Source organism: Callithrix jacchus, chromosome 1 (genome assembly GCF_049354715.1).
Source record: "Callithrix jacchus isolate 240 chromosome 1, calJac240_pri, whole genome shotgun sequence".
Lineage (NCBI taxonomy): Eukaryota > Metazoa > Chordata > Mammalia > Primates > Cebidae > Callithrix > Callithrix jacchus.
This window is the reverse complement of record NC_133502.1, coordinates 70,452,494-70,477,631: the sequence shown is the minus strand read 5'-3', so window position 1 is coordinate 70,477,631 and position 25,138 is coordinate 70,452,494. Positions and strand designations below refer to the sequence as shown.

Below are 25,138 nucleotides of genomic sequence, written 5' to 3'. Positions count from 1 at the left end.
TGGATTACATCTTTCATTTATTTAAGCATTGACAGTTATTTAGTATTCCGTATCTAAGTACAGTACATGAAATCCCCAGGTAACTAAATCTGCAGTCATTCTTTCTGCTGGTTCTCTCTCGTTCATGTGTTTGTTTTCTTTCCGAGTGAGATGGTTTCTGATTGTGAACTTTTACCTGATGGAAGTTAATCTGTGGGAACTCAGGGCCTAAATTGGGATAGCTATTCCCCATAGATCATTTGTAGTTTGCTTATTCCAGGAGTCAAGGTGGGTGCTTCTCACCGAAGATGACCTTAGCTTTAGCTAAAGGAATCCTAGCTTAATGCCAAGTTTGGGGTTCGATGTCCCAGTCTAGCAGATGGCCCTGGACTTAGTCTCTATGTTCTAGCTCTAGAACAGGCATTGGTCCATGAAATGTCTGTTTGATCATTGGTTTACTGAGACCATTCACACTTAGTTTCTTGTACTTAGTTCCTTACTTACGTTGCCACCAATACTTACTGACTTCCCTTGCTTTTTGAGCCAAGAAATATTTACAAAATACATTTGTTTATTGTAGTGGAGAGTACTTCAGAGTACCTAGTTTGTTGTACTGCTGGAAATATATTTAGTCTGTTTTGATGTTTTTAAAATACACATGGAATTTCCTTTGGGGTATAGCATTAGGTAGAAATTAACCTTATAAAAATAGTGGATTGTCAAATGTCCCAAGTTGTCTTATTTTATGGTTAACTCATTCTCCACAGATTTGATATCATAGTCTAAATTTCTTTCTCTTTTTTCCTATATTCTATTGTTTTACTGATGTTTGCCTCTTATGTCAATATCACTCTGCATTTGTTTTATCTATATTTTTATATCAATTTTTCATAATTTCTGTGAATATTCCTGTGTCTTCTCTTTTCTGTAATCCTTGTAAACAGTTTCCTTTCAAATACATCCTATAGTAGCAACCCTATAGCAATTATTGATATATAGATATAAAATATTACATGTCATGTATTCCATTTGCTAATAATTGTATTCTGTCTTCCTTTCCCTACTATAAATTTTGGGCTCCTCGGGCCAGGTTTACTTAATGGAATTTTACTGCATGGCTTTGAAATCTAGACTTTCCTAAATGCTGGTACAAAAAGTCTATAATATAAGAGAAAATATTCCTTCTTCCCTTGTAGCTGTAGAGAAAGGCAGATGGTATCCTGAATGACAAAACTGTTCCGGTATATATTCTGTTTAACTAGGTAATCTGAAAAGCCACTAGAACTTAGATACTGTTGCTATATCTTGTGAAAGTGTTCCTTAACCTCTAGGAAGTTGGTAATTTCTGATTGGTTGATTTAATTAATAGCATATTGTTCTGGAAAAAAATATTTAAATGGACATTTGTGTTTTTCAAAAAGTATAAATACCAGAATACAAAAAGGGTCATGGACACTTCTTCCTTCTCTTCCATACGTGAAGTAAGAATAAAAAATTCTTCTAGATTTCTTATTTAATCAAAGATATACAGTCTTGTGTCATTGAAATGAACAACTGAGGGTGTGATGTGATTTGGATAAACTGAGCTGAAAGTAGTGCAGTAAGGACAGTATAAGTCAATGTATGAGGCAATGAAAGGAAAGTTTTACAACCATTGGTTATCAGTCAGGAGCCTCACCTGCTGCTGCCACGTGTTTCTAACCAGCAGGGAACACGGTTAAAAATCTACCTTGCTGAGAAAAATCTGACATTAGGGCTTAGAGGAAGTTAAACTGCCATAATGGAGAGATCCCAAACATGAAGTAGCTAGAACAGGAGTGAGCGAGGAACTCTGCTCCACAATGCAAGAGCCCAGGTTCTTTTCATCTTGTCTTTCTTCCCTTCCAGAGTGTATTATATTCTTTTTTTTTTTTTTTTTTTATGGAAACTGGGTTGTAACCAGTAGGAATGAGGAAGAGAAAATGGAGGAGACAGTTTTGTTTTAGGGTGTTAAATCCAAGTGGCAGACATCACAACTCCTTGCATTTCACTGAAGAAGACCAAGTCACATGGCCATATCTAACTGCAAATAATGCTGGGAAATAGTTTAGTTGGCTAGTCATGTGACAGACTATATACTTTTAGTTGTATGGGATAAGGATAGAATGGATAGTGAAGAATAGACAGCAGTTTCTGTTACTCCTTTCCTTTCCATGAAAGAAGAGATTCCATAGTGTCTCCAACTTGCCACCAAATTTAATAAGTTTTTCGTTGTTTGAATATATTTTTTCTTAAGTCCAAACCCATATGAATTAAGAAGTGAAATTCCAAGAGAATTCAAAGACCCTAGTAGAGACTCCAGCCTTTCTAGTAATGAATATTATGCTTCCCAAAGTTGTTAATTCCCCCAAGGATTAGTACTATGTATACTCCATGCATGATAAAGGAGAATAATTTCCTTCAGAGAGTATCTTTGAATCAGAGGTGTTAGAAAATAAAGGTTTTAAGATATGCAAATTAAACAGCTTCTATCTTGTTTAAATACAAGAAATTAGTAAGTGCTTATAAAAACCTAAGACAAGAAATCTCAAAGACTGCTTTATGGGTGTAGGGAGAAATTAAGTAAAAATGAAGCCGAAGCTGATAATGTTTTACATATAACCTTTTAAGGAAGATCCTCTCTAGACCAGGAGAAAAGGTAATAATTGTCAGAGAAAAATGGTATCTTAAAACTTCAGTCATTGAAAAGAGAGCCAAGTCATCAATTATTATCTTTCAGAAATGTATTACATAGATTAATTAAATTAGTCATTAGTTCTTCTATCCCTTGGTCCAATGAACCAGAAGAGAGAATTGCTCAGTTGTTACTGTTGCCTTATGTTAAAATAGGAAACAGCAAGGAACAAAGGAAGGGAGGTTTCAGAAGCACCCATAAGCAGGGAAAAGCTGTTTGTTTACTGGTTAACAACCAAACTGGTTTGGGTAGAACAGAGGCTGCTGAAACAAGATAAGCTGGAGGCATGAAAGAAATTTGCTCAAGAGCAACTGCAAGAGGGGCATATAGAACCTACCTTTCTCCCTGGAATTTACCTATGTATGTCATTAAAAATAAATCAGGAAAATGGAGGATGTTAACAGACTTAAGAGCAGTAAAGGTAGTCACTCAGCCTATGGGAGCTTTACGGCCTGGACTCCCTTCTCCTGCCATGATTCCAAGAAACTGGCCTCTCATAGTACTAGATCTTAAAGACTGTTTTTTTACTATTCCTCTGGCCACCCAGGATTATGAAAAATTTGCTTTTGCTGTCCTAGCAATTAATAACATTCAACCAGCTAAGAGATATCATTGAAAGGTCTTACTGCAGGTCATGTTAAACAGCCCTACAGTTTGTCAGACCTTTGTCACAAAAGCAATCCAACCAGTTAGGGACCATTTTAAAAATTGCTATATCATATATTATATGGACAACATTTTGTATGCCACGGAAATGCAAGAAGAACTGTTACAATGTTATAAATTATTACAACATTCAGTGAGAAAGGTCGGCTTAATTATCGCCCCAGGTAAAATCCAGCTGTAATCCCAGCTACTTGGGAGGCTGAGGATAACTGCTGCAACCTGGGAGGCAAAGGTTGCAGTGAGCTGAGATGGTGTCAATGCATTCCAGCCTTGGCAACAGGGTGAGACTCCGTCTCAAAAACACAACACAAAACAAAATATACACATTGCCAAAATAGATCCAAGGAGATATTAAAAATCTTAATATTCCTTTATCTTTTAAATAAATTGAATTCATAATTAACCTCTTATGTCCTCAAAACATAAACAAATTCTTCTGTGCCCAGATGGCTTCTCTGGTGAATTCTAGCATTTAATAAAGAACTAATACCAATCTCATAAAAAGCTTTCATAAAATAGAGAGTGGGAACACAGGTCAACTAATTTTATGAAGCTACTGTCTCTCTGTTACCAAAATCAAATACAGACAATACCAAAACAGAAAATGAAAATAAATGCAAAAAAGCCTTAACATATATTAGCAAACTAAACCCAGCAATATATAAAAAGGATAAGACATCTTGACAAATTAAAGTCATACAAAGTTAGTTTAAATCTTAAATTCTAACAGATGAAATCAATGTAATTTATTTTATTTATAGAAGAAAAAAATTATAATCACCCTAATGCATTCATGAAGAGTATTTGACAAAATTCTACTCCTATTCTCCATGAAAACTCAGAAAACTAGGAATAAAAGGGAACTTCATCCTGCTAAGGGATAGCACAAAAAACCTACAGCTAACATCACACAAAATGGTTAAAAATTGAATGCTTTTCCTTTAAAATCAGGAAAAGGGCTTCTATTGAACATTTGTTGGAGGCTCCAGCAAGTGAAATAAGTCATGCATATAGATTGGTAAGTAAGAAGTAAAAATTTTTTATTGAAAAGCAACATAATTGTGTACATTTAAAAAAAAATAAGGTATTTGAATGAACAGGTGACCTTAACAAGGTCACAGAATACAAGATCAATGCCAACAATAAACTGAAAAATACAATTTTAAAAACAGTCTTATTCAGGCTGGGAGCGGTAGCTCAGGCCTGTGTTTCCAGCACTTTGGGAGGCTGATGTGGGTGAATCATGAGGTCAGGAGTTCGAGACCAGCCTGGCCAACATGGTGAAACTCCGTCTCTACTAAAAAGACAAAAATTAGCCAGGAATGGTGGTGGGCCCCTGTAAACCCAGATACTTAGGAGGCTGAGGCAGGAAAACTGCTTAAACCCAAGAGGCAGAGGTTGCAATAAACCGAGATCATGCCACTGCACTCCAGCCTGGGCAGCAGAGCAAAACTTTATCTAAAAAAAAAAAGTCCCATTCACAATAATATCAAAAACATAAAATATTTTAGGGATAAGCATAACAAAATAAGCATAAGTTCTGTGCACTTTCAAAACACTGCTGAGAGAGATGAAAGAAGAACAAAAATAAATGGAGCACTATGCCATGTTAATGGATTAGAGGTTTGAAAATTTTAAGATGTCCATTCTCCTCTTACTTCAGCCAATAGATGAAAAAAGATGCAAAGAAGACACATTTCCTTTTTATCCACATATCACTTCCAGTCACTATGCTGAGCAGAGTCAATGTGAGCAGAGCTGAGAATAGTAGTTTTCTGTCAGGACAGCCACTTCTCAGCAAAAATGACACGATAAAAGTATAAATCTTATTTTATTTGTTTTGTTTTTTGTTTCATGTTTTTTTGAGTCACCCAGGCTGGAGTGCAGTGGCACGATCTCAGCTCATAGCAACGTTCCCCTCCCTGGTTCAAGCGATTCTTCTGCCTCAGCCTCCCAAGTAGCTTGAATTACAGGCACCCGCCACCACACCTTTGTTATTAAATTAACTGTGTGCATTAGTCCATTCTCACGCTACCATAAGGACATACCCAAGACTAGGTAAATTATTTTAAAAAGAGGTTAATTTGACTGACAGTTCAGCATGGCTAGGGAGGCCTCAGAAGACTTACAGTAATAATGAAAGAGGAAACAAACATGGCCTTTTTCATATGGTCGCAGGAAGAGAAAATGTGGTAAGCAAAAGGGAGAAAAGCTCCTTATAAAACCATCAAATCCTGTAAGCACGTTGGCTCACACCTGTAGTCCCAGCACTTTTGGAGGCTGAAGTGGGTGGATCATGAAGTAAGGAGTTCAAGACCAGCCTGGCCAACATGGTAAAACCCGTCTCTACTAAAGATACAATAAACTAGCCAAGTTTGGTGGCATGCCTGTAAATCCCAGCTACTCAGGAGGCTGAGGCAGGAGAATTGCTTGAGCCTGGGAAGCAGAGATTGCATTAAGCTGAAATCATGCCATTGCACTCCAGCCTGGGTGACAGGGAGAGACTCTGTCAAAATAAAATAACTATCAGATCTTATGTGAACTTACTATCATGAGAACAGAATGAGGGTAATTGCCCACCTTCCACCAGGTGTTGCCCACTTCACCCTGGGCAACAGAGCAAAGCTTTATCTGAAAAAAAAAAAAAAAAAAAAAAAGCTAGAATAAGCCTATTATTTTATGAAAATTTGTGATCTAAATGTACAACATTATTCATTGAGTGGTCTAAAGTTTCTGAAAGTTTTTAAAACACTAATATGAAAATACTTTTTCAGCCAGGCACAGTGGCTCACACCTGTAATCCCAGCATTTTCGGAGGCCAAGGTGGGCGGACCACGAGGTCAGCAGTTCAAAACCAGCCTGTCCAACATGGTGAAACCTCATCTCTACAGAACATACAAAAATAAGCCAGGTTTGGTGGTGTGCACCTGTAATCCCAGCTACTCAGTAGGCTGAGGCAGGAGAATCACTTGAACCCAGGAGGCGGAGGTTACAGTGAGCCAAGATGATGCCACTGCACTCCAGCCTAAGTGACAGGATACTCCATCTCAGAAAAAAAAAAAAAAAAAGAAAAGAAGGCTTTTTCTGTACAGAATGAATAAACAATATTGTTTTTTCAGTGACTAAAATGAAACAAATTAGAATTACTAACCAGTCACTTACAATGTGGTTTTAAATATTATTTAATGACCACATGTATAGTTTCTTTGAAGTCATTTTAAGAGCTTATTTCTATTGCTTTTTTACTTGTTACTATTTAACTAAAAGCCTACGAATTTTATTCTAATCTTAGTGATCATCTTAAAAGACCTTGTATTCTTATTATCATAGAAAACCCTGTTAACTAGTTAGAAGAGAAATAACCGCTTTGCGGTAAACCAAATGGGGTAATTGTTGCTCAAAATTATAAACAATTACAATATTAATACCATCATCTAGAGAGAACTTATAGATATCTGCATATTCAAATTGTTTTATAATAATTTAGAAACTGTAAAGTTCTATAAACTATAAATAACTAAAAATGTATCAATGCATTTTTCCCAATTTTTTTGTGCTGTTTTTGTTATTTAACTTATCAGTAATAGCAATAGAAACTCTGGTATTTACCAGCATATTCTGGGTCCAGCAGAGCATGGGAGAGCCAATATACTTTAGGGATTTTACTTTCAGCCTGGGAATCTTTAGTTTCTGGTGCTGATGACGATGTAATGGAAGACACTAAAAATCAGGTGTGGCTACCTGTCACATGATTGGTCACGCTGTGAACACAGTAAACATATTTGTATCACAGATAACTGGGTAAATGTTTTAATCCAAAAGCTGCCATAATCTCCACAATTTTCCCAGAGAAAATGACCAAAATGTTGGCTACAGTTAGATGAATAAGAGTGAAAAATTTAGACTGTGAACCTCACCCACTAAAAAAAAATAATAATAATAGAAAATCTCTCAAGATTGTACCATTAATATGAAAAAAGTATTATTATAAATTTTAAATCCTCAGAGCTAATTTTTTTTAAACCTTTAACATTCACACTCAAAAATATAAAATTCTGCATGAAAACATGTCTTATAAATACATTATTAAAATTACATTTAATAATTATCCCTCAATATTAACTGTCAAATAAATTTAATTTTGAAGATACATTTTCTAACTAATTTTGTATATGCTACACTTTGTCTTAGAATCAAATAAAACTTTTTTTTTTTTTTACAAAGACAAACAGTGCTATCTGATTTAATAATCTTCTCACCTGTGGACCTGAGTAAGAGGTATGCCTCTTACCTCAATTAGCTGATCTGGAAGTTACATTGAGAAGCTATAAATAAGTTCAAACTCCCAAGTTTAACACAGTTTTTCCCCATATTAAAAAATTCCAAACTTCTCATCAGAACCTACAAAGTACTGTGTGAAATGGTATGGCACAGAGAGAATAGTGAGAAAACTATAGCCATAACAAAGCAAAAAGGGGAAGGGCTGTGATGGATACATCAATGGGATAAACATACAAAGAAAGATAATACAAAATTTAAAAAGCAGAATTTTTATTTAAATTCAGAGAGGCCATTTTGCAGCTTGGGTATAGATGTTCTTTTCACATGCTGAATCAATATATTTTTTCACCACAAATATTTTCCATTTGTGACTGAGAGTTACAAAGAAACTCAAGCAGAAATAATTATGGCTAATTATGAAGCATCTAGTACACAGATAGCCCTATCTTATATTTGTGCATTAGTCTTTTTTTACACTGCTATAAAAATACTACCCAAGACTGGATAATTTATGATGAAAAGAAGTTTAATTGAGTCACAGTTCCACATGGCTGGGGAGGCCTCAAGAATTTTACAATAATGGCAGATGAAAAAGCAGGTATCTTCCTTCACGAGGTGGCAGGAGAGAGGGAGAGCAGAAAAAATTAACACTTATAAAACCATCCGATCTCATAAGAACTCACTCGCTATCATCAGAACACCCTGGGTATCATTCTGCTCCTGGCCCTTTCCAAATCTCAGGCCCTTTTTATATTTCAAAACCAAATATACTTTCCCAACAGTCCCGCAAAGTCTTAACTCATTTTGGCATTAACACAAAAGTCTAAGTCCAAACTCTCATCTGTGTCAAGGCAAGTCCCTGCTACCTATAAGCCTGTATATCAAAAGTAAGTTAGTTACTTCCAAGATACCTGGGAATACAGACATTAGATAAATTCTCCCATTTCAAATGGGAGCTACAGACCTCATGCAAGTTTGAATTCCAGCTGGGCAGTCATTAAATCTTAAAGCCCTGAGATGATCTCATTTGACTCCACATCTCACATCTGGGGCATGCTGATGCAAGGGGGGGCCCTCATGGCCTTGAGCAGCACCTTCATGGATTGGAATTGAGTGCCTGTGGCTTCTTCAGGTGCACAGTGCAGCTCATGGTGGATGTGTCATTCTGGGGTCTGCAGTATAGTTGCCTTCTCACAACTCCAGTAGGCAGCTCCAGTGGGCATTCTGCATGAGGGCTCCAACCTTAAATTTCTAGCACAGCTTCTCTGTGAGGCAAAGGAGAAGCAAGTACCTTCTTCACCAGGTGGCAGGAGAGGAGGAGAGCAGAAAAAAACTGCCACTTATAAAACCATCAGCTCTTTTGAGAGGTCACTTACTATCATGAGAATAGCATGAGGGAAAATTACCCCCATGTTCCAGTCACCTCCCACCAAGTCCCTCCCTTGACATGTGGGATTACAATTTGAGAAAAGATTTGGATGTGATAAGATTTTACAGTAACAAATCAACAAGGCACAGATTATAAATTTTTTTCTGGGCCAGGCACGGTGGCTCACTCCTGTAATCCCAGCACTTTGAAAGGCGGAGGTGGGCAGATCACCAGGTCAAGAGATTGAGACAATCCTGGCCAACATGGTGAAACATGTCTCTACTAAGAAATAGAAAAAATCGCTGGGCTTGGTGGTGCAGGCCTGTAGTTTCAGCTACTTGGCAGGCTGAGGCAGGAGCATTGCTTGAACCTGGGAGGCAGAGGTTGCAGTGAGCCGAGCTCACGCCACTGCACTCTAGCTTGGCGCCTGGTGACAGAACAAAACTTTGAAAAAAAAAAAAAAATTTTTTTTCCAGAATCTTTGAGATTTCCAGGTTTCTGGTTAATTATCCACCTTATTAAAATGATATTTTTTGTTTCAACATTTTTCTTCTGAAAATGCATACAAACACACTCAACAATGCATGCTACATGACTTTCTTACACTTAAGATGTATTGGCTTTTTTTTTTTTTTTGAGATGGTATCTTACTCTGTCACCCAGGCTGGAGTGCAGTGGTGCCCTCTCAGCTCACTGCAACCTTCACCTCCTGGGTTCAAGCGATTCTCCTGCCTCAGCCTCCCTAGTAGCTGGAACTACAGGCACCCACCACCATGCCCAGCTAGTTTTTTGTATTTTTAGTATAGACCCATGGTGTTTCATTATGTTCTCGAGGCTGGTCTTGAACGCCTGACCTCAAATAATCTGCCCACCTTGGCCTCCCAAAGTGCTGGGATTACAGGAATCAGCCACTGTGCCCTGCTGGTATATATTTCGAGTAATGTATTTGTATATGTAACTCTATGTAAATCAAAAAACTAAAAGTCTGTTTTTGTCAGCAGAGAGGCCACATGTACAAAATACATACAAAGCAAAATTTTTGTTTCCTGTTTTTTTTTGGTGGGGGAGGAAGGCAAGAAGGGAGGGAAGGAGGATGGTAGGGAGAAAGGAAGGGATGAAGGAAGGAAGGAAGGGAAGAATGGGGGAGGGAGGGAGGGAAGGGAAGGAAGGAAATCAAGCAATGAGAGAGACATTGCCGACCTGGATCTAGAGGTTTACAAGTTGATTTCTTTTTTTTGAGAGAAGGAAAGATAAATAAATAAATAAATAAAAATCAGTAAAGGAGAGGAAGAAAGAGGGAGAGTAAACGGAAATATTGCTTTATTCTGAAAAAAATTGGGTATTAATAATGGCCAATCAATGTTTCATTTAAACTTATTAAGTAGGTGTGATGTGGTATTGACAAGAATGTGTATTTTGTGTATTTGAAGTGGGGAGCTCTATAAATATTTATTAAGTTTACTTGTTCTGGATCTGAGTTCGAGTCCTTGATACCCTTATTAATTTTCTGTCTCATTGAGTCTAAGTCTTTATGTATCTGGGTGTTAGGATCATTAGCTCTTGTTGTTGCATTGATCCTTTTACCACTGTATCTTTGTTGCTTTAAAATCTATTTTATCCGATACGAGATTTGCAACTCCTGCTTTTTATTTATTTATTATTTATTTTTGCTCTCCATTTGGTTGGTAAATCTTTCTCCATCCCTTTGTTTTGAGTCTTTGTGTATCCTTGCATGTGAAACAGGACTGGATGTAACATGCCGTTGGGTTTTGGCTGTGTCTTGTGATTGGGGGATTTAGTCGATTTAAATTTAGGGTTACTGCCATTTGATGTTAACTGGCTGTTTTATCCATTCGTTGGTGTAAATTCTTTATGTCGGTGCTCTTTACTTTTCGGTATATTTTTAGAAAGGCTAATACTGGTTGTTTCTTTCTGTGTGTAATGCTTCTTTCAGAAGCTCTTGTAAAGCAGGCCTGGTGGTAATAAAATCTCTGAGTTCTTGCTTGTTCATAAAAGATTTTATTTTTCCTTCAGTTGTGAAGTTTAGTTTGGAAATTCTGGGCTGAAGGTTCTGTTCTTTGAGGATGTTGAATATTGGCCCCCACTCTCTTCTGGCTTGTAGAGTTTCTGCTGAGAGATCTGCTGTAAGTCTGATAGGCTTGCCTTTGTGGGTAACCTGACCTTTCTCTCTGGCTGCCCTTAGTATTTTCTCCTTCGTTTCAACCCTGGTGAATCTAACGATTATGTGCCTTGGGGTTGCTCTTCTTGAGGAATATCTTTGTGGTGTTCTCTGTATTACCTGGGGTAGAATATTGACCTGCTTTGCTAGTTCAGGAAAATTTTCCTGAATAATATTCTGAAGGGTATTTTCCAGCTTGGATTCATTCTCTCTGTCGCATTCAGGTACACCTGTCAAACGTAAATTTGGTCTTTTCACATAGTCCCACATTTCTTGGAGACTTTGCTCATTCCTTTTTATCCTTTTTTCTCTAATGTTTTCTTCACGTTTTATTTCATTAAGTTGGACTTTGACCTCTGATATCCCCTTCTTCTGCTTGAACAATTCGAGTGTTTAAACCTGTGCATACTTCTCGGAGTTCCTGTATTGTATTCTTCAGTTCCTTTAATTCACTCATACTCCTCTCTAAGTTGTCTATTCTCAATAGGATTTCATCAAACCTTTTTTCAAAGTTCCTAGTTTCTTTACATTGGGCTACAACATGTTCTTTTAACTCACCAAAGTTTGTTATTATCCATTCCTTGAAGAGTACTTCTGTCATTGGGATGCGCTCATTCTCCATCAAGCCTTGTTCCATTGTCGATGTGGAACTGTGATCATCTTTAGAGGGAGAGGCGTTCTGACTTTGAGTATTCTCAGCTTTTTTACGCTGGTTTCTTCCCGTCATTGTAAATTTATCCTCCTCTCGTCTTTGAAATTACCAACTTTCAGGTTAGGTCTCTTGAGTGGGCATCCAGGTTGTTAGTTCCCAGGGCCAGAATGGTGGCGTTAAGACTGATGGTGCTTTTCTTCCCAGGATTCTCCTGTCTGGCTTCCTTCTTGTGTCTGTAGTAGGCGACTCTGCCTTCCCGGGGCTCCAAACCTCGGTCAGAAGGGGAACCGGTCCCATTTACTCTGCGCCGAGCGCTGCCGCGCCAAGGTGCCTTCACAGCCGCTGCGCTGGGCTCTGGTGTCCTGCTGGGGGCCCGTGCGGGTCCTCCAAACCTGTTTACTCTGCTCCAAGAGCTGCCGCGCCGAGGTGCCGGCGGAACCGCTGCACCCGCCACGAGAGTCGCGCTGGTGACCCGTGTGTTTCCTCCACTGGGGATCTTCTGCTCAGTGAGCGACCAGAATTTGTCTGAAAGTGTGGCATCCTCTAGTTCTCTGCGCCTTCACTGAGAGCTACAATCCCGGGATGTTAGCGATCGGCCATCTTGGATCGTCTCTCCACAAAGCAAATTTTTAAAAATATTTAATCAAGACTCAGAAATGTATGGATATTTATTATACTCATATAATTTTTATGACCATAAAAATGACCCTGTAGTTAATAATATTGAAATAACTAAAAGTATATAATGGGAATCTTTGTAATACAAAGATAAATACATGCTCCAGGTGATGAATACCTTGTTTACTCTGTGATAATTAGTGTATGCCTGTTAAAATAGCTCATAAATGCATAAGTGTTTTTGCACACTACCTACAAATTTTTTTAAAAAAATTAAGGTAAAAAAGAATACAAATTTGACCTATGGGAACAAATTCAACTTATTTGCTATTTAGAACCACTGGCAGGCTAGGTGTGGTTGCTCATGCCTGTAATCTCAGCAGTTTTGGAGGCTGAGGCAGGCAGATCACTTGAAGTCAGAAGTTTGAGACCAGCTGGGCCAACATGGTGAAACCCTGTCTCTACTAAAAATGCAAAAATTAGCTGGGTGTTGTGGTGGGCACTGGTAGTCCCAGCTACTCAGGAGGCAAGAGAATTGCTTGAACCCAGGAGGCAGAGGTTGCAGTGGCCTGAGATTGTGCTGTTGCACTCCAGCCTGGGCAACAAAAGAGAAACTCCATCTCAAAAAACAAAAACCAAAACAAAAAAAACCTGGCAAAAAAGAGATTACTAGAGATATCATTCTCCTACATAAACAAATAACATATTGTTACCATTTAGAACCTTAAGTAAGATGGGACAGGCTAAAGTTGATGGCAGATTAACACTTCTTTCAAAGCACAACAGTTTTAGCACATTAAAAACAATTTTGTTTAATGAAAAAATTGAGCTCACACATAATCTTTAAGATTTTTTAAAATTTATTGCATTTTATAACATAAAGGTATAATTGATTAAATAATTCACTAACATTCAAAAGTTTTCCTCTCGATAGAATTCAGAATTTTACTCTGAACACCTGCCTTTTACATCACCAAAACAATGTTATAAGTCAACCACAAATAGCCTCTCCATTTAGATTTTCATTATGCATCTTACAACTCAGTGTCCTTACTCTTTCATAGAAAAGTTTATGAATAATGGACACCTAATAAAAACAATCTCTCATATCTCTGATGCAACAATTGATCAAACACTTTCACATAAACAATGAGAAGAAAGAATCAACATGAAGTTACTTGAAAGTTGAGTTACATTATTATTTGCTTTTCAGAAAATCTACTTTTTAATAGAAAAAGAAGCATACCTCGAATGCAATTATAAATCTTCAAAAAATCTACTTCCTCATATCCTCACCAGAAGCAGATGCTTGCATATACTTGTAAGGTCTACTGAACTGTGAACCAAAAAAATATATATATTTTTTTATAAATTACCCAATCTCAGGCAATTTTTTTATAGCAATGCAAAATGAATTCATATACAATGTGTTCTTCAGGTTTTCTATTTTTTAAAATTGATTTTTTTTGAATTTTTTATTATTTTTTTAAAATGAGGTCTTAATATTTATAATTTTATGTTGCTACTTTATTTCTTGCTTCATTTTTGTCAATATTTGCTTTATATATTTTGAAGCCCTGATGTTATATGTACATATATTTTAAACAAATGCTTAGACTAAAAAAAAGCTAATGAAACTCTTAGAAAAAAAATATAGAGGAAAGACATGATATTGGTCTTGGCACCATTTTCTTAAGCCATCAAATGCACAAGCAACAAAAAGAACAGACAAATTTAAGTGGACTAAACTTCCAAACTTCTGCAAATAAAACACATAATAAAGTGACAGTGCACCCCAAGAAATGGGTGACAAAATTTGAAAATCACATGTGATAAGAGTTAATATTCAGAATATAAAAACAACTCCTAGAACTAGACAACAATAATTGAATTACTTGATTTAGAAATAGACAAATGAGCCAAGTGTGGTGGCTCACACTTGTAATCCCAGAACTTTGGGAGACCAAGATGGGCATATCACCTGAGGTCAGGAGTTTGAGACCAGCTTGACCAAGATGGCGAAACGCCACCTCTACTAAAAATACAAACTTAGCTGGGTATGGTGTCATATCTCTGTAATCCCAGCTACTCAGATGGCTGAGGCAGGAGAATCGTTTGAATCCAGGAGACAGAGGAGCCTAGATCGTGCTGTTGCACTCCATGCTGGGCAACAAGAGCAAAACTCCATTTCAAAAAAAAAAAAAAAGACAAATGATTAAACTAAATTTTAATTTAAAAAAGATACCCAAATGGCAAGAAGCGTTTGAAAAGCTGCACAAAATTAATAATATATAGAAAAATGAAAAAATCACATTAGAAAACAAAATTACCTTACATCGATTAGAATGGCCACTACAAAAACAAACCTGCATGATCTGCACATGTACCCCAGAACTTAAAGTATAATAAAAAAGGAAAAAAAAGACGAAAATCAGAAAAACCCCACCATGTTGATGATGTAAAGAAATTGAAACCTATGTAAGTTGTTGATGATAAAAATGCAGCAATTATAAAAAATAACATGTTCATCCTCTAATTGGGACTCCGAGCCGGGGCTATTTCTGGCGCTGGCGCGGCTCCAAGAAGGCATCCGCATTTGCTGCCAGCGGCGGCCGCGGCGGAGCCAGGCCGGTCCTCAGCTCCCAGCACCGCCGCTCCCGGGAACCCAGAGTGTGCACCGCAGGCCGGCGGCCGAGCTCGCGCATCCCAGCCATCACTCTTCCACCTGCTCCTTAGAAAAGGGAAGATGAGCGAATGGAGCTCAAAGTCCAGCCAGACCTTGGCCTCCAAGCAGGAAAAGGACGGCACTGAGAAGCGTGGCTGGGGCCTCTGGTGAGTCCCGGGACAGCGCTGGTAGGGAGTCAGAAGGAGCCTAGTGAAGTGCCAACGCCGAAGAGACCTCGGGGCCGACCAAAGGGAAGCAAAAACAAGGGCGCTGCCAGGACCGGAAAACCACCACAACTCCAGGAAGGAAACCAAGGGGCAGACCCAAAAAACTGGAGAAGGAGGAAGAGGAGGACATCTCGCAGGAGTCCTTGGAGGAGGAGCAGTGACCGTGCGTGCAGCCTGTTCCTCACTGGAGGAGCAGCTTCCTTCTGGGACTTGACACCTTTGCTCCGCTCCCACCGCCCCCGCCCCTTCCCCAGGCCCACCATCACCACCGCCTCCGGCCGCCATCCCCATCTTCCACCTGTACCTTCACCATCACACTACACAGCACACCAGCTGTTACAGGGCCCCCATGGGCTGAGTGGGGAGCAGTTTTTCCCTGGCCTCAGTTCCCAGCCCCCCCGCCCACCCATGCATACACACATGCCCTCCTGGACAAGGCTAACATCCCACTTAGCTGCACCCTGCACCTGCTGTGTCCCCACTCCCTTGGTGATGGAGACATTGCTCTCTGGGCTTTTGGTTTGGGGGCGCCCTCTCTGTTCCTCTACTGTTCTCTCTGGCTTCCCATAGTGGGCTCTGGGAGGGTTCCCCTGGCCTTAAAAGGGGCCCAAGCCCCATCTCATCCTGGCATGCCCTACTCCACAGCCCTGGCAGCAGCAGATGTGGCCAATGGAGGGGGGTGCTGGCCCCCAGAATTCCCTCAGCCAAACTGTCTTTTTCACCACATAGGGCTCACACCTTTCATCTTTCCCCACCTTCCCTAGTCCCTCCACTAGGTTGGACAGCCCCGTTTGGCTGCAGGAAGACAGGAGGGGTACGAGTCTCCTACACCCTTTTCACTGTGGTCCCAGTCCCCTGGCCCTCCGCCTGGGATCTGAGTATATATTGTGGTGATGGAGATGCAGTCATTTATTGTCCAGGTGAGGCCTGTGAGCCCTGTGGCTACCACCTGAGATGGGCTGGAGCTGTTCCCCCCACCCTACTTTACTTCTGCCTCTCAGCCATTTCCCCCTCCTCAGATGGGGCACCAATAACAAGGAGCCCAACCCTCTCACTCCTCCCTGTCCCCCAAGGTTCTAGTTCCATTTTTCCTCTGTTCACAAACGACCTCTGGACAGTTGTGTTGTTTTTTGTTCAATGTTCCATTCTCTGACCTCCATCATTGCTGCTGCTAACAGCGCCAAATGTTCATCCTCAATGCCTCCTGTTCTGCCCACGATACCATACCCCAAGATACTCTTCATGGGGAAGAGGGGCTGGGGCATGGCAGGCTGGGTGACTGACTACCCCAGTCCCAGGGATGGTGGGGCCCTGCCCCTTGGATGCTACAGCAGAGTGAGCAAGGGGGCCCGAATCCACCACAAAAGGTGTAGGGGCCACCTCCTCCCCTTGTTCTTTTGGGGAAGGGTAGCCATGATTTGTCCCAGCCTGGGGCTCCCCCTCTGGTTTCCTATTTGCAGTTACTTGAATAAAAAAATATCTTTTTCTGGAAAAAAAAAATATATCATGTCCTTCAAATAATTAAAAATGAAGTGATCATATAGTACAGCAATTCCATTTATGAATCTATATCTACAGTATGCAACACAGCAAAATGAAGACATAAAAGGCACCCTGCTTGCATATCCCCCCATAGCAAGTCTCACAGCCCCGCCTCTAAATAAATAAATAAATAACACAGATGAAAATTAGAAAATAAAAATTGTAAAAAACTTTATATTTCAAGGCCATAGTAAGTAATAGAAATAGAATGGCATGTGCAGAAAAATGGACCACCACCAATGAAACAGAAACTACTATTCTCACACATTTGAGACATGATGTGAAAAAAAGAATTTTAAAAATGGTTTAACATAGAGTTTCTCAAAAATATGCAGATATTCATCTGTTCCCAAAAGCAATGGCAAAGCAGTTTGTGCATTTCCTTACAAGCCATAAGGAAAACTTTGGCTCACACTGGGAACTTGAAGGAAGATTACTGAAGCCAAAGTAGAATCCTTAGGGTATTTAAAAGCATGGGGCAGAAGGTGTCCCTATGGGAGAGCAAAGGAAAAAAATTACCTGGGCTTCTCAGAAACTCTTTTCATTGAAGCACAGCTTCCCAGACCACATTTTAAGGACCAGCTTCCTCCTTGACTTCTGTACCTCTCGTCTGTGTCATCTGCTTCTTTTACTCTCACCTACCTGAATGTTTGGCTACCATCTCATTTCTCTTTATATTCCAGGGCTCTTTGTTTCCCTCCAGACAGGTGGTCAAGTCTGGCTTAGAGACAGCAATACCTGTTTTATTAAGGAAAAAAAGTAACATAAATCTTGCTGGATTCTTTGATTACCAACCTAGTATTATGCTTAATAAAGAGGATTTAATAGAAAATTCTAGAAGATTAATATTGATTCTTAACAGAACTTTCTAAATATTCATAATATATTTTAAATTTGTAGGTCTTTAACTTCACTACTCAGTACCTGAATCAAAAACTGGTGGTGGCAACTTAATTCTAAAGTGTGGGCAATGATATTTTATGCCATGACATTTTTGGAATTGCCAGTAACCTAGAGCAAAAGCTACAGAAGCTCAGGAAAGGGAAAAGTTCAAGTCAAGATAAAACATCTTGGGAAAAAAAGAAGAAAAAGAAAAAGAAAAAAAAACACCTTGAAGAATTTGTTTTACACGAATGAATCCTCAAGATTTTCTTAAAATCAGACATCTAAAATTCATTCATGCAAAGCAGAAATTACCAAAGACATCTTAGAAAAGAGAGAAAAATAATTTTCAGGGTATATTAGGAACTGTGTATCGAAGTTATCCTCACCCAGGGTGACCAGGTTTCTGTAGTTCTCGAACATCACATCTCTATATAGATTCTGCTGAGCATGATTCAGGCATTGCCACTCCTCCAAAGAGAATTCTACGGCTACATCTCTGAATGTCAACAGTTCCTGAAAAAAAAAAATATATACTAATGAACACAGAAATACCACATGGCTGTAGGCGGAGATTTTTATTTGACTCAAGTTAAAAAAGAAAGTAAACAGAAGTGGTTCTGACTTCTAAGAGCAACTAAAATTATTCAGTAAGATAATCTTTAACACAGAAGTATTCTCTAACTCTGAGAAGAGAGGATAGCATAATTGCCACAATACCACTGTAGACACACTTTTCTAGATGATGAATTATAAAATTAAGTGCATCAACAAGGACATGTCTATTTTTTTTCTTTTTTTTGAGACCAAGTCTCATTCTGTTGCTCAGGCTGGAGTGCAGTGGCGCGATCTTGGTGCAGTGTAACCTGCATCTCCCGGGTTCTAGCAATTCTTCTGCCTCACCCTCCCAAGTAGCTTGGACTACAGGCTTGAGCCACCATGCCTGGCTAATTTTTTTTTTTGAACAGATGGGGTTTCTCCATGTTGGACAGGCTGGTCTTGAACTCCTGACCTCAGGTGATCCACCCCTCTCGGCCTCCCAAAGTGCTGGGATTGCAGGTGTGAGCCGCTCTAGCCAGAGATGTCTATTTTTGAGTGCTACATTTACATCATACAGAATAAGTTGTGTATATTTCTCAGATAGAAGAGTCATGATAAGTCGGAAGGTACCGCTTACAGTAGTTTCAGTATATATATCAGTATATTCCGTCTTAATATGTGCAATAAACTACAGATCTTGTGCAGATTTTGTTTCAGTAGATTTGGGATAAAGTCTGCAGCAAGCTCACCAATGCTTCTCGCCTAGTAAGAATATTTTGTCAAACATCCAGTAAGTGGCAGAGGCTGAGTTTTTCCCAGTTTCTCTCACCCGTAAATAAAGATAATAACATTTATTTTTAAAAGACAAAAATATGCAAAAATCATCTAAAAAGAAAGGACAGCTTTCAGATTAAATGTGATGGTCTATGCACTTCAGCTAGTAAATCTCCAAAGTGTACTTAATAATTATTAACTCTATAGTAGAAAAAAATGTCAGATCTTGACCCATGTGAATAAAATTATCAACTGTACTGAGACACATTTTTATAAGACAGAACATCACTGTTGTGATATTTCTCTCCTCTCTATGTGTGAATGAATTGAACTTTATTATGTATGCATAATTATGTTTATTATTATTAACCATACATGATTAATTTATATATAATTTAATTATATGTGATTATATATTTTTTCTTTTTTTGAGACAGAGTCTGTTGCCGAGGCTGGAGTGCAGTGGTGTCATCTCGGCTCACTGCAACCTCTGCCTCCTGGCTTCAAGCAATTCTCCTGCTTCAGCCTCCCGAGTATCTGGGATTACAGGAGCATGCCACCATGCCTAGCTAATTTTTGTATTGTTTTTTAGTAGTAATGGGGTTTCACCATGTTGTACAGGCTCGTCTCAAACTCATGACCTCATGTGATCCACCTGCCTCAGCCTCCCAGAGTGCTGGGATTACAAGCGTGAGCCACCACACCTGGCCTAAATTTAATTATAAAGAAACATCAGTTTTATGCAAAGTTGAAGATACAGATAACTTCCCTGTCCTGTAATTTTTAATAGTAATTTAAAGTAATCTTTCTTTAGCACCCTAGAGGGCAAGGATCTCCTAATAGTTTTTCAGAATTTTCTGGGTAATAAATGCTATCCTGTTTAAATGAGCATTTTCTAAATCCTGTCCTGCATGGAACTAATAAAGCACACAGATGAAACTTCAATACGACATGTTTCACTTATCACTAACATCTAGTAGAAATCTTGAGTATTCACCCCTTCTTATAACAACAGCTACAATGGGAACTTGTATTGCTCGTTCTAAATTTGTGGTGAAAATTCTGCATGGCATACAAGAACCCAAGGTGAAGAGAATGTATGACCACTATGGTATATAGAAAAAAATATTTTTTCCAGAACCCCTTGACTCTCATAAAAATAACCAAAAATAGTTGAAACAAACTCATGAGGGAGAAACAGCACAAGTAGGGAAGTACAAAACTGTAGGTTCTGAACACACGGCATTTCAAATGGCAGAGTGGACACTGCTCTTGATCTGAGACATGCCCACCTGAGAAAAAGAGATTTTTTTCTTTTCCTCCTCTTTCTCTGGAATGTATTTTCAGATATCATGCTCTGGACATATCAAACCTGCATCTTGAGTATACATCTTTTAAGCATAACCTGTTCACCAGCTACCATGACACACACTCACGAGCAGAAAGACCGAGACTTGCAGAAAACATTCACCCATTTTTGTTGTTTATAACTGAAAAGATTTAAGAGCAATGAGGGAACAGTGAGCTTTTCCGTAACCATTAAAACATAAGTTTCTGGCTGGGTGCGGTGACTCACACCTGTAATCCCAGCACTTTAGGAGGTTGAGCTGGCAAATCTCGAGGTCGGGAGTTCGAGATAAGTCTAACCAACATGGTGAAACACTATCTCTACTAAAAGTACAAAAAATTAACTGAGTGTGGTGATGCCCATCTGTAATCCCAGCTCCTTGGGAGGCTGAGGCAGGAGAATCACTTGAACCTGGAAGGCAGAGGTTGCAGTGAGCCAGATCGTGCCACTGCACTCCAGCCTGGGGGACAGAACAAGACTCCAGGAAAGAGTTCAAGGTAAGCGAGTGGTAGGACTGGTTTGTGCTGCAGATAGTGGTCCCTGTGGGGCTATACTCTGATTTACTCCTGCGTCCATGCTGGCACATTGGACTATGAGCAAGTGGTACAGAACCCTACACTGGTGGAGGAAACAGGTTGCTACTGGAGATTCAGTGTCTGGGGTTGGGGATGTGCCAGGAAACCTGCAGGCACTTTGATGGGATTTTGGCAAGAAACACTAAAAGCAAAGGTGCGTGGTGGAATTCTTGAGGGTGGTGCTAGTCCTGGGATGGGTGTGGACACATCAATGTCTAGTGGGTATGTTTGCGAATGCACGAGAATCATGTGGTGGCAGCTGTGAAAGAAGGAGGTCTGTTATCACAATTCCTTTCCTTAAGTTTTTAGTGCCTTCCACCCTGAGAGGAGACCTAGAGCCACAGGACAATGTGCAGTGTGACAGTCTGTGTGCAGGAGAACCGAGCCTCCCCTTACCAGACACCCGGAGGCCCCTCCAGGGCAGGCTCTGTAACATCTTTTTTCTGACACCAAATCTGCGGAGTTCACTAAACACCAAGCAATATATATACATATGTGCTGTAGGAGACAGAGTCTCACTCTGTTGCCCAAGCTTGAGTGCAGTGGCATGATCTCGGCTCACTGCAACCTCCACCTCATGGGTTCAAGTGCTTCTCCTGCCTTAGCTTCCTGAGTAGCTGGGATTACAAGGTCCCCATCACCGCAACCAGCTAATTTTTGTATTTTTAGTAGAGACAGCATTTCACATGTTGGTCAGGCTGGCACCATGAAATTTTTTAGCACCAACTTGTTGCATGACATTTCCATCCTGATACCACCCAGAGTCAACACAGACCATTATCCAGAACTCAGTCTCACCATACGGCCCTTACTGCACATGCCTGTCACAAATCCCAGGGAGCTCTCTATGCTTCTGAGCTACCGTCTGTAAATTGAGGATTTCCGTAATCTCCCTCAAGTTCAATAATTTGATAGAAATACTCACAGAATTTAGCAAAAGCCTGTACTTACATTAACCAGTTTATTATAAAACATGCAACCCAGAAACAGTCAAATGGGGAAAAAAAGATGTATAAGACCAAAAAAAATGGTTGGGAAAGATGGGGCATATAGATAATTCTGGTAAATAGCTGTGATTAATAAAATTCCCTGGCCGGGCTTGGTGGCTCATGCCTATAATCCCAGTAGTTTGGGAGCCCAAGGCAGGTGGATCAGCTGAGGTCAGCAGTTTGAGACCAACTTGGCCAACATGATGAAATCCCATCTCTACTAAAAATACAAAAAATTAGCCAGCTGAGGTGGTGGGCACCTATAATCCTGGTGCCTGTAATCCCAGCTACTTGGGAGGCTGAGATAGAAAAATTGCTTGAATCCAGGAGATGAAGGTCGCAGTGAGCCGAGATCACGCCACTGCACTCCATCCCGGGTGACAGAGCAAGACTCTGTCTCAAAAAATAAAATAAAATAAAATTCTACATCCTTTGGGGTCTTCAGCAACAGCTTAATGAAACACCCTTCCCAGGATGACTTAGATGGTTTTGCGTTTTCTTACTTATCACATAGCCAGACATAGACTGCAAATGTCCACCTCTTTCTTATAAATGAATCAGCTAAATACTTTTCTTCAGTGATCAAAACAAAATACCTCTTAATCAACTTTGCTTAAATTTTTCTCTTCTCCCTGGGCTCCTGACCTTTGAGCTACCCTCAGTCTGAGTCAACATACAAGCCCATTTTCTGTCTCTCCTTAAGAACCTGCTGGCTTCAGGGTAAAACAGCCTCTGATCTAGAATCTAATTTTGCCCCCTTCCTTCTATCATGCCATTCTCATTCCACCTTCTTTCTAAGCTTGTTTGCTATTCTCTATGAAAGAAAGTCCTGGTCTGCCTAAACATTGATATCCTTAAAAATCTTATACTTGGTACTTTTTTTCCTGTTGTTGGGATTCAGAACTTCTTACCTAAATCTAACTTTGTTTTATTTTACAAAGTCCAGAAACTGACCCAAAACGCAACACCTTTATCTTCAGTAAGATCCTCCCAATTCCCACCCATTCTAACGCTAACTGCATCTGCCTGTGGGTCCCCAGCTTTTCTGGGGTCTGTTGCTTATCTAAGTATAAAGGCTTCTTCCATGACTGGGGTGAGCAGGCTGGGACATTTGCAGGGGAGGCTCCCTAGAAAGAACTGACAAGGCCTTCAACAACCTCCCTTTGCAGGCTCCATATTGCCCTTAACATGGAGTCACAGGGCTCAGGCTTTAATTTCCAAGTCGGAGATGGTCACTTAGTTTTTGAAAGTAAGTGTTAGAGAAATCCAGAAAAATTACTGAAATGCAGTGTTTATACAAAGGAAAAAAATTTTAAGGTGCTTATATTTTATGAGAAACAGCAATGAGAGAAAGCAAAAGTATCTATCTCTTTCAGAGAATATACAATTTACTTATTTCCACCTGGGGAACTCACTAAGGTGCAGTGCAGTGTCTCCTAGAATGGTTGTCATTGAGCATTTCAGTGAGCAGGATGCATGTTAGAATCTCTCTCAAGTGATTGGATGGCTTGACTTGACACATGAGTCAGACATATCTGTGTTCCAATCAGCACTGCCACTCCCTGGGTTTGTCACCTTGAAAAGATATTTTCACTGTATCATTTACTTACAAATACATTTACTTATTTCCATCACAGGATATTCAGTAAATAATAATATGAGCAAATTTCTATAAGGTGCCCAGTCTCATCTCATAAGGTTTAGCAATCCCAGCACTTTGAGAGGCCCAGGCAAGTGGATCACCTGAAATCAGGAGTTTGAGACCAGCCTGGCCAACATGGCAAAACTCCATCTCTACTAAAAATACAAAAATTAGCTGAACGTGGTGGCAGGCATCTGTACTTCTAGCTACCCAGGAAGCTGAGGCAGGAGAATCGCTTGAACCCAGGAGTCGGAGATTGCAGTGAGCTGAGATTGCACCACTGGACTCCAGCCTGGGCAACAGAGTGAGACTTCATCTCAAAAATAAAAATAAGATAGCAAGATGTAGGGCAGAGGCATTTACTGTCACAAACTAATTTTGCAAAAAGAGAGACTAATATTTTGATGAATCTATGTAATTCCCCAGTTATCTACCACATTTTCTTGTCCAAATTTATTCATTTCCTACAGCGATAATGGAAGAAACATTTTTCATATTCTTTCCCTTGGTAATATTCCCAAAGCTAAACCTTAGAGTACTGTCTGAAATCACGCAGCCAAAAAATAAGACACCAGAGAAAATTTCTACACTCACTCTGGAAAAGAAAAGGGTAAATCTGAATTCGTAACAAATAGAATACGTGACTGAATTTTTTTTCTGAAACTCACCTCTTTCATGCCCTTTGTAAATATTTTCTTACATATTGAGCTCTACTGTTAAAATGCAATTTGCAGTTGACTAACTTAAGTCAAAAGAAGTGAAAATATCTTTTCAAGATGACAAACCCAGGGAGTGGCAGTGCTGATTGGAACACAGATATGTCTGACTCATGTGTCAAGTCAAGCCATCCAATCACGAGAGAGAGTCTCTAACGTGCATCCTGCTCACTGAAATGCTTAATGACAGCCATTCCAGGAGACACTACACTGTGCCTTACTGAAGTCCCCAGGTGCAATTACTTTGGGATTCTTGCACCATCTTATTGGGGGTAATTTTTCTTGTCTTTAGGTATAGTTTTTTTTTCCCCTTCACAAATTTGACAGAATCCAGAGGGCAGAAATTACTTCTGTGATTTTCCCTCAATACTAGCATGTGATTGGCTAACAGCAATGTGCCTCCATGAAATGGAAGCTGAGTTGGGTAAAGACAATTCTAATGTCCTAAGGGATCATACTTCCTTTAGGAAGTACACTTTTATAGGAGATTGCTCTCAGCCCCAGGGAATCCATTTGCTCTCTTGAAAGGCTATACTTCATACTGTGTGTTGTTTTCTTTTTTATTTATTTATTTTTTATTGTACTTTACGTTCTGGGGTACATGTGCAGATCATGCAGGATTGTTGCATAGGTACAGACATGGCAAGGTGATTTGCTGCCTTCATCCCCCATCACCTATATCTGGTATTTCTCCCCTCGTTATCCCTCCCCACCCCCTGCTGTCCCTCCCCTAGACCTCCCCAACTGACCGCAGTGTGTGATGCTCCCCTCTCTGTGTCCA

General features: G+C 39.7%; 1 protein-coding gene and 1 pseudogene across 4 annotated transcripts in view; both read left to right on the top strand.

Moving 5' to 3' along the window:
* LOC144581377 (high mobility group protein HMG-I/HMG-Y-like) overlaps positions 1–20,026 on the top strand; it is an 83,256-nt pseudogene extending 63,230 nt beyond the window's left edge. Inside the window, exon 4 of the transcript XR_013532018.1 lies at positions 6,133–20,026. The product of XR_013532018.1 is annotated as a high mobility group protein HMG-I/HMG-Y-like (transcript). The remainder of the gene's footprint in view (positions 1–6,132) is intronic.
* LOC100391263 (uncharacterized) overlaps positions 1–25,138 on the top strand; it is a 119,768-nt gene that overhangs the window by 63,230 nt on the left and 31,400 nt on the right. The gene's annotated exons all lie outside the window — the stretch shown is intronic.